General features: G+C 37.6%; 1 protein-coding gene across 4 annotated transcripts in view; it reads right to left on the bottom strand.

Annotated features, from left to right (window-relative positions):
• TPST1 (tyrosylprotein sulfotransferase 1) overlaps positions 1-13,220 on the bottom strand; it is a 189,196-nt gene that overhangs the window by 136,255 nt on the left and 39,721 nt on the right. The gene's annotated exons all lie outside the window — the stretch shown is intronic.

A 13,220-nucleotide genomic window follows, 5' to 3' on the forward strand; every position in this document is an offset into this window, starting at 1 on the left:
GCACCTCCCCACGCCAGGCCGAGAGCCTGGAAACTGCTCTCTGGGACTCTGTCCCCACACTTACCAATCAGAAAAATGGGCAAAAGTCATGACCAAGCATTTCACAGAAGAGAACCACAAATGGCCAATGAAAATAGAAGGTGCTCAAACTCAATCAGAAAACTACAAATTAAAATCATGAGTTACCATTTACTCTTACCCGATTGGAAAAATTTTAAAGCCAGGCTGAACTATATAGTTAAGTAAGAAGGTTATAAAATGCAGAATTGTTAATTCTGTACACTAAGTGATCCCAATTTTATTATTTAAGTATTTGATGTGGATGTACCTTTAAGTTTAAAAATACATGTATATGTGTAACTGGAAAATAAACATAAAATATTAACAGTGAGGGGGAAAAAAAGCCAGACTGATGAGGATATGAATACTTGGGAATGTTTATACTAATGGTGGCAGTGTAAACTACTGCAAACTCTTTGGAAAACAATTTGGCATTACCTAGTGAAGCTGAATATGCATATCCCCCATGATCCAGCATTCTGTTCCTTAGTGTGTATCTGAGAGAAACTCTTGAAAGGGACACCTTTAAAAATATACACAGCCCCAAACCAAAACAACCCAAATATTCATCAACAGTATAATGTATAAATAAGGTATATTATACCACAGAATAGTATTGTGACAATAAAAACAAACTGAGGATAGCTATAAACCTCAAAACAGATAAATCTCAAGATAATGTTAAGGAAAAGAAAGAAAAATAACAACTGACAAAAGAAAATACACACTATGATATCATTTATGTAAAGTTCACAAACAGGCGAACTAAACAAACAAAAATGGAAAAAACATGACAATGAAAGATCAGAGATCACCATCAAGTAGTAACAAATACTGCTACCGTAATGCTAAAATTCCCAAACTGCCATGTCAGTTTCCCTACTAGAGATGTTCAAATCAGGTGCCCATTTTGCTTCATTAGGTAGACAAACATTTCATAAGTTAAGACTATCTCTACTGTAAACAAGTTTATAGGAAAATGTGTGATAACGGTAACAAAAGCCTATGAAGCACTTGGTATGATGCTAGGTGTCTCTCTTTTTTTTAACAGAGCATAAGCATTTATTGATATACAGGTAATACGTAATAAGTACCATTTTGCCAGATGCTATGCTAAGGACTTTATAGTAATTTTAATGTAATCCTCACAACTCTATGAAGTAAATACTCTTATCACCATCCCTAAAGAGTACTATTATCATCATCCTAATAATAATAAAGATCATAGATAACATTTTGACCACTTACTAATGCCAGGCACTGGGCTAAGCCTTTAAAGTCAGTCTAATTTAATCCTCACAACAACCCTTTGAAGTAGGTACTATTCTCATTCCTAAAGGATATAATTATGATCCCAATTTCAGGATAAGAAAACTAAGGGGGAGGATGAGGTAACTAAGAAAAAGCAAAATCAAGTTAAGTCACCCAAGGTCATACAATTAATAAAGGTCATACAACTAATAAAGGTAAAATTTGAACCTATGCCTATTAGACCCTGAAGCCTGTGCTTAGGCACTTTAACACTCATTATTTTATTTCCTATTTATAAGCCCTGTGAAGTAAATATAACAGAGGGGTTAAGAGCATGGCTCTGAAGACAAGAAGATGTGGGCCCAAATCCCACTCTACCATGTTCCAACTGTGGGACTGCGGACAAGCTCCTCAGCCTCCCTGAAAGGTACAATCCTCCATCTATAAAACGGAGGTTTTTAAAGTGTCTGCGTGTAAGTGTGAAAGGATAAGTTGAAAACCAAATGAAACAATGCATGTAAAGAGCTTAACACAGTGCCTGGCACACAATCAATGTTCAATAAATGTTAGAGGACTTCCTCATCACCATCTTCTCCATGTTACAGATAAAAGCATGGAGACACAAAGAGGGCAGTAGTTGGGCCAAAGGTACAAAGCCAGTGAGTGTCAATGACAGGTTTTAAATACGGGTATGGGTAGTTTCAAAGTCTGAACTCTCCTCCATTTATCAGGGCCTCTCATGAAGGCCCAGAAGCACATCCTGCACAGAAGGGGTTTCAGGGAGGTCTTCATTAGGGGAGGGGAGACCTGAGCTGGTCAAGTGAAGAGAGAGAAGGCAGTGCAGGCAAAGGGAGCAGTGCCTCCGAAGGAGTGGACAACGTGAACAGTGCACAGTGCTTGACAGATGCAATTATTTCAGTGTGGTTGGCGCCCAGAGTGAAGGGCAAAAAGGCCACTCTGCACCTGAAACCAACATAAGACAGAGCAGGATTCTGAGCAGGGTTCTGCAGGTGAAGTCTGTAGACCCACCTCATCAGCACCACTGGAATCTGCCACAGATGCAAATTCTTGAGCCTGCCCCTTTCAGATCCAAATCAGAAACACTGGATCTTTCAAAAGGTACTTCAGGCGATTCTGACATATGGCTGAGATTTGAGAAGATGTGGTCCTTGTGGTTTTGAGCAATGGTTTTGAGCAATGGTGGAATGCAATGGTGTTTTCAAAAATAATGAAATCATCCTTCATTAGTCATGGGATGCAGAAGAGGGAGAGGACCATGAAATCCGGATAGGCACCAGCTATAATACCTAGGATGTGCTTGCTTTTTCTTTCAAAGCAGTTAACCAATTTTATAGGTTTTTCTACTTACAGATCAAATTTGCTCTATGTTTTACCTTAGAAAAACACTTCCCAACAGGCTTACATTTTTAAATCTTTTAAACAAACTATTTTTTTTACACTAAAAGGATCTTCTAAGTTTTTGTGAAGTTGACATAAGTGGAGACATTTTAAAACGGGGCCAGACCAGTCATTCCTGGGGAACTGCCTGGAACATCTAACTCCCTGAACCTCTGTAATGTTTGAACAGGTCAAGATAACCCTAGGACAGGGCCCACACAATACTGTCTTCCCAACAACTGTTTGTAAAGCTGGCGGGAGAGCAGACCTCCTGACCACAAGGACTGGTGATTCTGGACATTCTTTAGCATCAGCAACCAGCCATGTACCAACAGCAATTTCTTTCTTTATTCATGTAATTCTCATCCTTTTTCTCATAAAACCCCTTGCCTTCAACCTGAAATCAAGATACAGTTTGGGTTTCTGCCTCAATCTGTGCCCCTGGATTGCAATTCTCCAGTCTCAAATAAATGCTTGTTGCCTTTCACTTTGGCTTTTTAGGTTAACATTTTATACCCTAAAAGGTCAAACTTAAGCATGTTTTTAAAAACCATTATAATCCCAAACTCTTAAATTTTTTATCATTTCTATAAATTTTAGAGGATGTTATAACCAATTTTTTTCTTTTGAAAACAAAACAGAAGTTTTGCAGTTCTGTGAGTTTCAGTTTTGTTAAATCCAAGCAAAATTGAATGTTGCCTCAATCAGAGCCACTTCTAAGTACTTTGGGTATCCATATGAGAATCTATTTGAAAGGAGTGTCCCACTAATTAGACAGGTTTGAAGCTAATGGTGTACAGGATAAAATAAATTCAAGGTCTTTAGCATAAAATATAAGACCTCCCAAATCCTGGCCCACCATCACCTCTCTCCTCTTATTTCCAACGGCTTCCCGGCTGTCTGGAAATGAACTCTAGCAACACCAAACTGCCTATATAGTTCCTCATTAATGCCACAATGCTTCTCATCTTTATAAATCTATCCATACTGTAACTTCCAAATGATTGCAGCCTGGTTTTGTTTCATTTTACTTTATGTTTAAGAACTATATTAGGCTATGAGAAACAAATGTCACATTCTGGGCCCAAATGGCAGTGAGCTTAGGTGACGTCAACGACACAGTGGGAGGGGAGCGTCCACAGTCAGGCAGAACAGGGCTCAGTGGTTCCCTTTGTGCCGCTAGGTTGGGACAGGAGTCATGCCACATGAAGTCCTCCATTCCTCCTCTTCTCTTTGGACACTTATAGGCCTAGAGTTAGACACAGACTGCTCCCAGCAGGACTACGTTTTGATGGTTCATTTGGCTAAAGAAGGGAAAAACATTCTGGACAGTCAAGGAAGAACTACAGCACTCCAACCATGGGTCACCCAAGGAGTACAATATCCTACAAGTCCCAACTCAATGCTCTTCCCTTTATCTGTTAATTTTCTCATGCTTTAGGGAAAAGGCTCTCAGCAGGAGGGGGAAAAGGAGCATTTCCCACGGCGGGGGGCGGGGGGGGGAGGGTAGGGGGGGAGGTGTTGGCAAAGTCTGGAAACATTTACGGTTGTCACAATGTGGAATGGGGTTATTACGAGCATCTACTGAGTTACGCCAGGGATGTGATTACCATCCCACAATGTACAAGACGGCCCCCACATCAAAGGATTACCTGGCCTACAATGAAAACAGTGCCAAGGTTGACAGACCCAGCTTTAGCTCTCAGTTTGGTACCACGGCATCCAGGAAAGCCTTCCTGAGCACCCCAGACAGGGTTCGGTACCTCTTCTTTGTTTCCCGTAGTACTTAGCATTGTATTGTACAGTCATACTTCACTCAACGACGAGGATAAGTTATTAGGTGATTTCGTCATTGTGGGAACATGATGGAGCACATATCCACAAACCTAGATGGTACAGCCTACTACACACCTAGGCTGTATGCTATAGCCTATTGCTCGTGGGCTACAGGCCTGTAAGACATGGTACTGTACTTGATACTGAAGGCAACTGTATAACAATAGTAAGTATTTGTCTATCTAAACATGTCTAAACAGAAAAGGTACAATAAAAATACAGTATAAAAGATAAGAAATGGTACAGCTGTACAGGGCATGACCATGAATGGAGCTTGCAGGACTGAGTCAGTGACTGAGTGTGAAGGCCAAGGACATAACTGTACACGACTGTAGACGTTATAAACACTGCACACTTAGGTTGCACTAAATTTACAAAACAATATATTTTTTAATTAAAGTTTATTGGGGTGACACTTGTTAGTAAAGTTACATGGATTTCACGTGTACAATTCTGTATTACATCATCTATATATCACATTGTGTGTTTACCGCCCAGTTAGTTCTCTTTCCATCACCATATATTTGATCTCCTTTACTCTCATATACCACCCCCCAACCCCTTACCCTCTGGTAACTAAACTATTGTCTGTGTCTATAAGTTTTTGTTTCTTCATTTGTCTGCCTTTTTCTTTTGTTGTTTTCAGTTTTCTATACCACATATCAGTGAAAATAATATAATTCTCGACTTTTTATGACTTATTTCATTCAGCATAATAATCTCAAGATCCATCCATGCTGTCACATGATACTATTTCATCTTTTCTTATGGCAGAATACTATTACACAGAATAGTATACCACATCTTCATCCAATCATCAATCAAACAACACTGGTTCTTTCTATGTCTTGGCCACCGTAAATAAAGCTGCAATGAACATTGGAACACATGTATCTTTACAGATAAATGTTTTCAGATTTTGGTGTAGATACCCAGGAGAGGGATTGCTGGGTCATATGGTAATTCTATTCTTAATTTTTGGAGGAACCTCCACACTGCCTTCCATAGCGGCTGCACCAATCTGCATTCCCACCAACAGTGTATAAGGGTTCCTTTTTCTCCACAGCCTCTCCAACACTTGTTACTATTTGTGTTGCTGATGATAGCCATTCTAACTGGTGAGAAGTAATATGTCATTGTGGTTTTTATTTGCATTTTTCTGATGATTAGTGATGTTGAACATTTTTTCATATGTCTATTGGCCATCTGTATGTCTTCTTTGAAGAAATGTCTATTCAGGTCCTCTGCCCATTTTTTAACTGGATTGTTTGTTTTTTTTTTTGCTGTTGAGTTGTATGAGTTCCTTATGTATTTTGGATATTACCCGCTTATCAGAGGCGTTGTTTACAAAAATCTTCTCCCGTTCCGTTTGTTGCCTCTTTGTTTTGTGGATGGTTTCTTTTGCTGTGCAGAAGCTTTTAAGTTTGATGTAGTCCCATTCATTTACTTTAGCTTTTACATCCGTTGCCCTTTGGGGTCAAATTCATAAAATGCTCTTTGAACCCAAGGTCCGTAAGTTTAGCACCTATGTTTTCTTTATGCATTTTTTTGTTTCAGGACTTATGTTTAGGTCTTTGATCCATTTTGAGTTAATTTTGGTACACGATGACGGATAGCAGTCTAGTTTCATTCTTTTGCACGAGACTTTCCAATTCTCCCAGCACCATTTATTGAAGAGGCTGTCTTTTCTCCATTGTATGGTTTTGGCTTCTTTGTCAAAAATTATCTGTCCATATTTATGTGGTTTTATTTCTGGGTTCTCAATTCTATTCCATTGGTCTACGTGTCTGTTTTCTGCCAATACCATGCTGTTTTGATTATTGTAGCCCTGTAGTACAAGCTAAAGTCAGAGAGTGTGATACCTCCAGGATTGTTCTTTTTTCTTAAAATTGCTTAGGCTACTCGCGGTCTTTTGTGGTTCCATACAAACCTGGTGATTTTTTGTTCCATTTCTTTAAAAAAATGTCATTGGTATTTTGATGGGGCTTACACTAAATCTGTATATTGCTTTGGGTAATATGGCCATTTTAACTATGTTGATTCTTCCAATCCATGAACACAGAAAAGTCTTTCCATTTCTTTGTGTCTTCTTCAAAGACCTTCTATTTTTAAAAGGTCTTCTAGTTTTCAGTATATGGTCTTTCACATCTTTGGTTAAGTTTATTCCTAGGTATTTTATTCTTTTTGTTGCAATTGCAAAAGGAATTGTTTTAGTTTTTGTTTTTTTCCCTGAGATTTCATTGTTAGTATATAGTAATGCAATGGACTTTTGCACATTGATTTTGTAGCTGGCAACTTTACGGTATTCGTTTATTGTTTCTAATAGCTTTTTGGTGGAGCCTTTAGGGTTTTCTATATATAGCAACATGTCATCTGCAAAAAGTGACAATTTAACTTCTTCATTTCCAATTTGGATGCCTTTTATTTCTTTCTCTTGCCTGATTGCTCTGGCTAGGACATCCAATACTATGTTGAAAATTAGAGGTGATAGGTGACAGCCCTGTAGTGTTCCTGATCATAGAGCAAAGGGTTTCAGTTTTTCACCGTCAATTCTAATGTAGCTTAGGGTTTGTCATATATGACTTTTATTACATTCAGGTATTTTCCTTCTACACCTATTTTATTAAGTGTTTTAATCACAAACCGATGTTGTATCTTGTCAAATGGTTTTTCTGTATCAATTGGTATAATCATATGATTCTTGTCCTTTATTTTGTTTATGTGATGTATTACATTGACGGATTTGCGTATGATGAACCATCCTTGTGCCCCTGGGATGAAACCCACTTGGTCGTGATGAATAATCTTTTTTTTTTTTTTAAAGATTTTATTGGGGAAGGGGAACAGGACTTTATTGGGGAACAGTGTGTACTTCCAGGCATGTTTTCCAAGTGAAGTTGTTGTCCTTTCAATCTTAGTTGTGGAGGGTGCTGTTCAGCTTCAAGTTGTTGTCCTTTCAGTCTTAGTTGTGGAGGGCGTAGCTCAGCTCCAGGTCCAGTTGCCGTTGCTAGCTGCAGGGGGCACAGCCCACCATCCCTTGCGGGAGTTGAACCGGCAACCTTGTGGTTGAGAGGATGCACTCCAACCAACTGAGCCATCCGGGAGGCAGCTCAGCACAAGGTGCCGTGTTCAATCTTAGTTGCAGGGGGCGGAGCCCACCATCCCTTGCGGGAGTCGAGGAATCGAACTGGCAACCTTGTGGTTGAGAGCCCGTGCTCCAACCAACTGAGCTATCTGGGAGGCAGCTCAGCTCAAGGTGCCATGTTCAATCTTAGTTGCAGGGCGCGGAGCCCACCATCCCTTGAGGGAGTCGAGGAATCGAACTGGCAACCTTGTGGTTGAGAGCCCGTGCTCCAACCAACTGAGCCATCTGGGAGGCAGCTCAGCTCAAGGTGCCATGTTCAATCTTAGTTGCAGGGGGCGGAGCCCACCATCCCTCGCGGGACTCGAGGAATTGAACTGGCAACCTTGTGGTTGAGAGCCTACTGGCCCATGTGGGAATTGAACCGGCAGCCTTCGGAGTTAGGAGCATGGAGCTCTAACCGCCTGAGCCACCGGGCCGGCCCAATAATCTTTTTAATGCATTGTTGCATTCGATTTGCTAGAATTTTGTTTAGGATTTTTGCATCTGTATTCATCAGAGATATCGGTCTGCAGTTTTCTTTTTTTGTGTTATCCTTACCAGGTTTTCGTATCAGAGTAATGTTGGCCTCATAAAATGAATTAGGAAGTATTGCCTCTTCTTCAATTTTTTGGAAGAGTCTGAATAAGACAGGAAATTAGATCTTCTTTGAATGTTTGGTAGAATTCACTAGTGAAGCCATCTGGTCCCAGATTTTTGCTTGGGAAGGTATCGGATGATACAATTTCCTTACTGGTGATCAATTGATTTAGATTTTCCAGTTTTTCATGATTCAGCCTAGGAAGGCTATATGTTTCTAAGAACTTGTCCATTTCTTCTAGGTTACTGAATTTGGTGGCATATAATCCTTCATACTATTCTTGGATGATCCTTTGTATTTCTGTGGCATCCGTGGTCACTTCCCCTCTTTCATTTCTGATTTTGTTTGTATCTTTTTTCTCTTTTTACCTTAGTGAGTCTACCCAAGGATTTGTAAATTTTATTAATCCTGTCAAAGAACCAGCTCTTTGTTGCATTAATTTTTTTCTATTGTTTTTTTGTTCTCTATTTCATTTAGTTCTGCTCTCATTTTTATTATTTCCTTCCTTCTGCTGACTTTGGGTTTCATTTGCTCTTCTTCTAGTTCTTTAAGGTGTAATGTGAAGTTATTTATGTGGAATTTTTCTTGTTTCTTGAGATAGGCCTGTAATGGTATCAATTTCCCTCTTAAAACTGCCTTCACTGCATCCCAAAAATTTTGGTAGGATATATTTTCATTGTCATTTGTTTCTATGTATCTTTTGATCTCTCCTCTTATTTCTTCTTTGACCCAGTCATTCTTTAAAAGTATGTTGTTTAATCTCCACATATTTGTGCTTTTTCCTGGTTTCTTTTTGCAGTTGATATCCAAATTCAAAGCCTTGTGATCAGAGAATATGCTTGGTATGATTTCAATCTTCTTAAATTTGCTGAGGCTAGTTTTATGTCCCAATATATAGTCTATCCTTGAGAATGTTCCATGTACACTAGAAAAGAATGTATAGTCTGATGTTCTAGGATGAAATGCTCTATAAATGTCAATTATGTCCATTTCATCTAATGTATCATTTAGGGCTGCTATTTCATTATTTACTTTGTTTGGATGATCTATCCATAGCTGTCAATGATGTATTTAGGAAAAAATGTAATATTTATAAAATTCTTCTGGTATATAAGAGCTCAGGTAATCCTAATTTGCATACTAATTTTACATGCTGTAGAAGTGATCATAATTTTCATGAATATAGCCTGTGTCATAATTTATTCATAATATTCTTATTCTTAAATTTCAGAAAATTTTCAAGTGCATATTTCCTATCTTTCTCTAGGAATAATCCTGTAAGATATAAAAATTTTTAATTGCCAAACTAAATTTCCTTTTGAAAACTAAAAAGAAATTTAATCTTCTAATTGTAATAAATAACTATTCTTTGTACCTCCTCAAAAGTATCTCCATTTCCAAAAGCTCTTTTGCACGATTTTCACTTATTTATTTAATCTTTCTTTGCTATGGATCTGATTTCTAGTTTTTTCTCTGCTTTACTTATTAGAAGCTTTAGAGTGCCAGTTATCATGCTCTTATTCTCTTGTACTTACCACTACTATATTTTTCATTCTAACCATTTGTGCTTAATAATTGTATATCCTTTTTCTGCTCTAAGGGTAGATAACTCTTTTCTGAATTATAGTCATGATTCTTGTACTTGTTCTGTGTAAGCGTCACCATTATATTGTTTTTCCTGGCTTTGTTCTTTTGACTAGTAAACTTGTTTACTGATCCTAGGTCACATTTTTATTTCACTCATCCTTGAGTGTACCTTGGTGGCTTTTTTTTTTTTGTTATTGTTATTGATGATTTTCATTTGTTCCAAGTAATTTTATAGTATCTTAATGTGTTTAATAGCAGAAACAACTCTGTACAATCTAGTAACTTCCTGAATGTTCCCAGATGCAGATAACAAAAATTCCACAATCCGTGAGAAGAGGTCAATGTCCACAGCTTCAAACTTCACTTCTATTTCCTACTCAAAATATCCGAGGGGAAGCCTCAGCAGTAGGTACCACTCACTGACCAACAAGATCCTCTTCCACATTCAGTCACCTGGAGAATTCTACTGGGACACATCTACCATGTTTCCCCAAAAATACGATCTAGCTGGACAGTCAGCTCTAATGCGTTTTTTGGAGCAAAAATTAATATAAGACCCGGTCTTATTTTACTCTAACATAAGACCGGGTCTTATGTAATATAATATTAATACAAAACCTGGTCTTATATTAATTTTTATTCCAAAAGATGCATTAGAGATGATTGTCCAGCTAGGTCTTATTTTCAGGGAAACATGGTATTCACATGAAGTGTTTTCCTTAAAATTTACTCTTCCCACCTTTCTATACAAACATTTCTTGAAAGAAAATGCAAAACACATTTTTAAAATACCTTGATTTATTTTCTACTCTCTATTAGTTTGGAAGAATTAGATCAATGAGTTCTACATTATTTTTTGGAGCCATCATATTCAAAACTATGGCTCGGTTTAATACGAAGTTGAACAGAATGGTTGAATAATTTATCACAACAGAACATGGTATTCAAAACATCAAAGGTATAAGGCCAGTCACTAGAGAAACTAACGCTACATAGCGAGTGGACTTGAAATGACTACCTAAAAACATTAAGGATAAATAGTATGTCTAAAATTCTAAAGTTGTACCTAAATGTAGAACTAAAGCTAAATTATCAGCCAGCCAAAGCATCTGTTTTCATTCCTTTTCCTACTCACAAATACTTTGCTTTTATTTTCAGTTTTAAAAAGCCTGGCTTATATACAATAGTGTCTCAGGAAGACTCCCTGACCACCCCAGAATGAAAGTATGCTTTCTTATACAGAATTCTCTCGTAGAAGAATCTATATGCTCACAGTGATTACCCTACGCCTCCTACTTTTCTGTAACTGGACTGACCAGGGAGGCAAGAGGTGGCAAGCCGGCTGAAAATAACTGGAAATTCCTAAGCACAGCAAAAGAAAGCTTAACTTTCAAAGTTAACAAGTTAAGGCAGGTGAAACTGTGAAGGCCTTCCCTACCGCTGTCTTCAGCAACTTTTGCATATATCCCTGAGTCATCTGGTGACATCTTCAAGCCATCAAGGGTGCCTAAATGTTTTTGGTATTTTAGTACTACATAATACCAAAATAAGTACTAAGGAATTATTTTAAACAATTTTCCTAGAATAACAATGTTTATAGGAAGGCAAAAGCACACTGTATGATCAGCTGTGAGTTATGAATTCCTTATGGTCATGACTCTCAACTAACATGGAACATTTACAGCTTGGTACTCACTAATGGAATCACTTTATATGTTTCTGCCTTATCCCCCAGTTAGCTCTTTTAGAGAGCTAGCTCTGCCCTCACCTATTTTATATTGGAATTCTGGATAAGACTATTTCAAAAAGGAGTTCAAATGTTATTGTTTTATTTTGTTTTTAAGTTTGAAAAAATACTCATACCCCATTAAAGTTAAAAGGATTGACAATACCAAGTGTTAGCAAAATTGTGAAGCAATTAGAACACAGTCATGTATAGTAGAGCCATCCATGAATGAATGAATGATATATACACTCTGGGAAACAAGAAGTGTCTATTACAGATAGATATAGATGATATACAGATAGAGTGAAGATATATAGATACAGCTTATGATTCAACAATTCCACTCATTGGTGTACACACACACACACAGCAAAAGTCGGACAATAAAGTTTGTGAACTTTCCACTATGTAAGTACATGGTGGAAAGTTCGTGAATTTAATTGTCAGCGCGAGCATGCGTGCATGTGCGTGTGTGTATGTGTGTGTACCCAACAGAAATCAATGCTTATGTCCACCAAAAGTAATGTACAAAAATGTTCTTAGCAACTGTGCCCACAGTATCCCAAAACTAGAAACACCAAATGTCCATAAGTGGAACAATGGATAATTTGTGTTAAGTTTTAAAAAATATGGTAATGAAAAAGAATGAGCTACTACAATTTACAATATTATGGGTGAATCTCATGTTAAATGAAAGAAGCCAGGAACAAAATAATAAATAGAAACGACTGCATTTATATGAAGTTCAAAACCAAGCAAGACTGGTTATTTTTGAACTTTATATACAACCTCACATCACTTCTGGTGATTAAGGTTGGAATAGTAGTTACTTTCCGGTTGAGGAGGATATTGACTAGAAAGCATAAAAGAGCCTCTTGGGTGCTGGTAATTTTCTATATCTTTATATGGAGATTACACAAATATATACAGATGTAAACATTCATCAAATTGTACACTTGGAATAAGCATTGGAAGTTCTAGTCATGATTCTGCCATGTGAGATTCTTGACAAAGCACAGAACATCATTGGGTGCCCATTCTGTATACTAAATGCTAAGGACTCTTTCCTTTCCAAAATCCATTAATTCTAAATATCTATGAATTTCCTCAGATGTTTACCTTAAACATAGTAAGTATATAGGCAAAATGAACTTTTTCTGATTTCCACCAAAATTTCACTTGAGCATATCTCTTTAATCCCTATTTGGAAAGACTATGGTGGGGGTAGGGGGGGTGCGGGGAGTAGGATATTTGGTAGACTTACAAGCACAGAAAGGAAATGCTTACCTAAGAATACAGGTGATTATAAATTAGTTATGGCCTATTATGTAGAAAAAAAAAACAAACAACAAATTGTGATGACAGTAGCTAGAGCTGTAATTCTCTGACCAAGAAAAATAACCTAGAGCCACTGGAGTGATGATACCTAATAATTTGTAATAGATAACTGAAAGTTAGGTGCAGAAAGGCAGCTGTTCCTTTCAAATTATCTACATGAGGAATCAATATTTACTGTACAAGTTATATACATTGGAAAAAAAATCAAGAAGATATTCCTTGGTAGGGGCAAGCAAGGTACATAAGGGAAGTCACTGCATTTCCTTTTTCTTTTTTACAGGGGGTATATATTACTTTTATAA

This window comes from Rhinolophus ferrumequinum, chromosome 7 (genome assembly GCF_004115265.2).
Source record: "Rhinolophus ferrumequinum isolate MPI-CBG mRhiFer1 chromosome 7, mRhiFer1_v1.p, whole genome shotgun sequence".
Taxonomy (NCBI): domain Eukaryota; kingdom Metazoa; phylum Chordata; class Mammalia; order Chiroptera; family Rhinolophidae; genus Rhinolophus; species Rhinolophus ferrumequinum.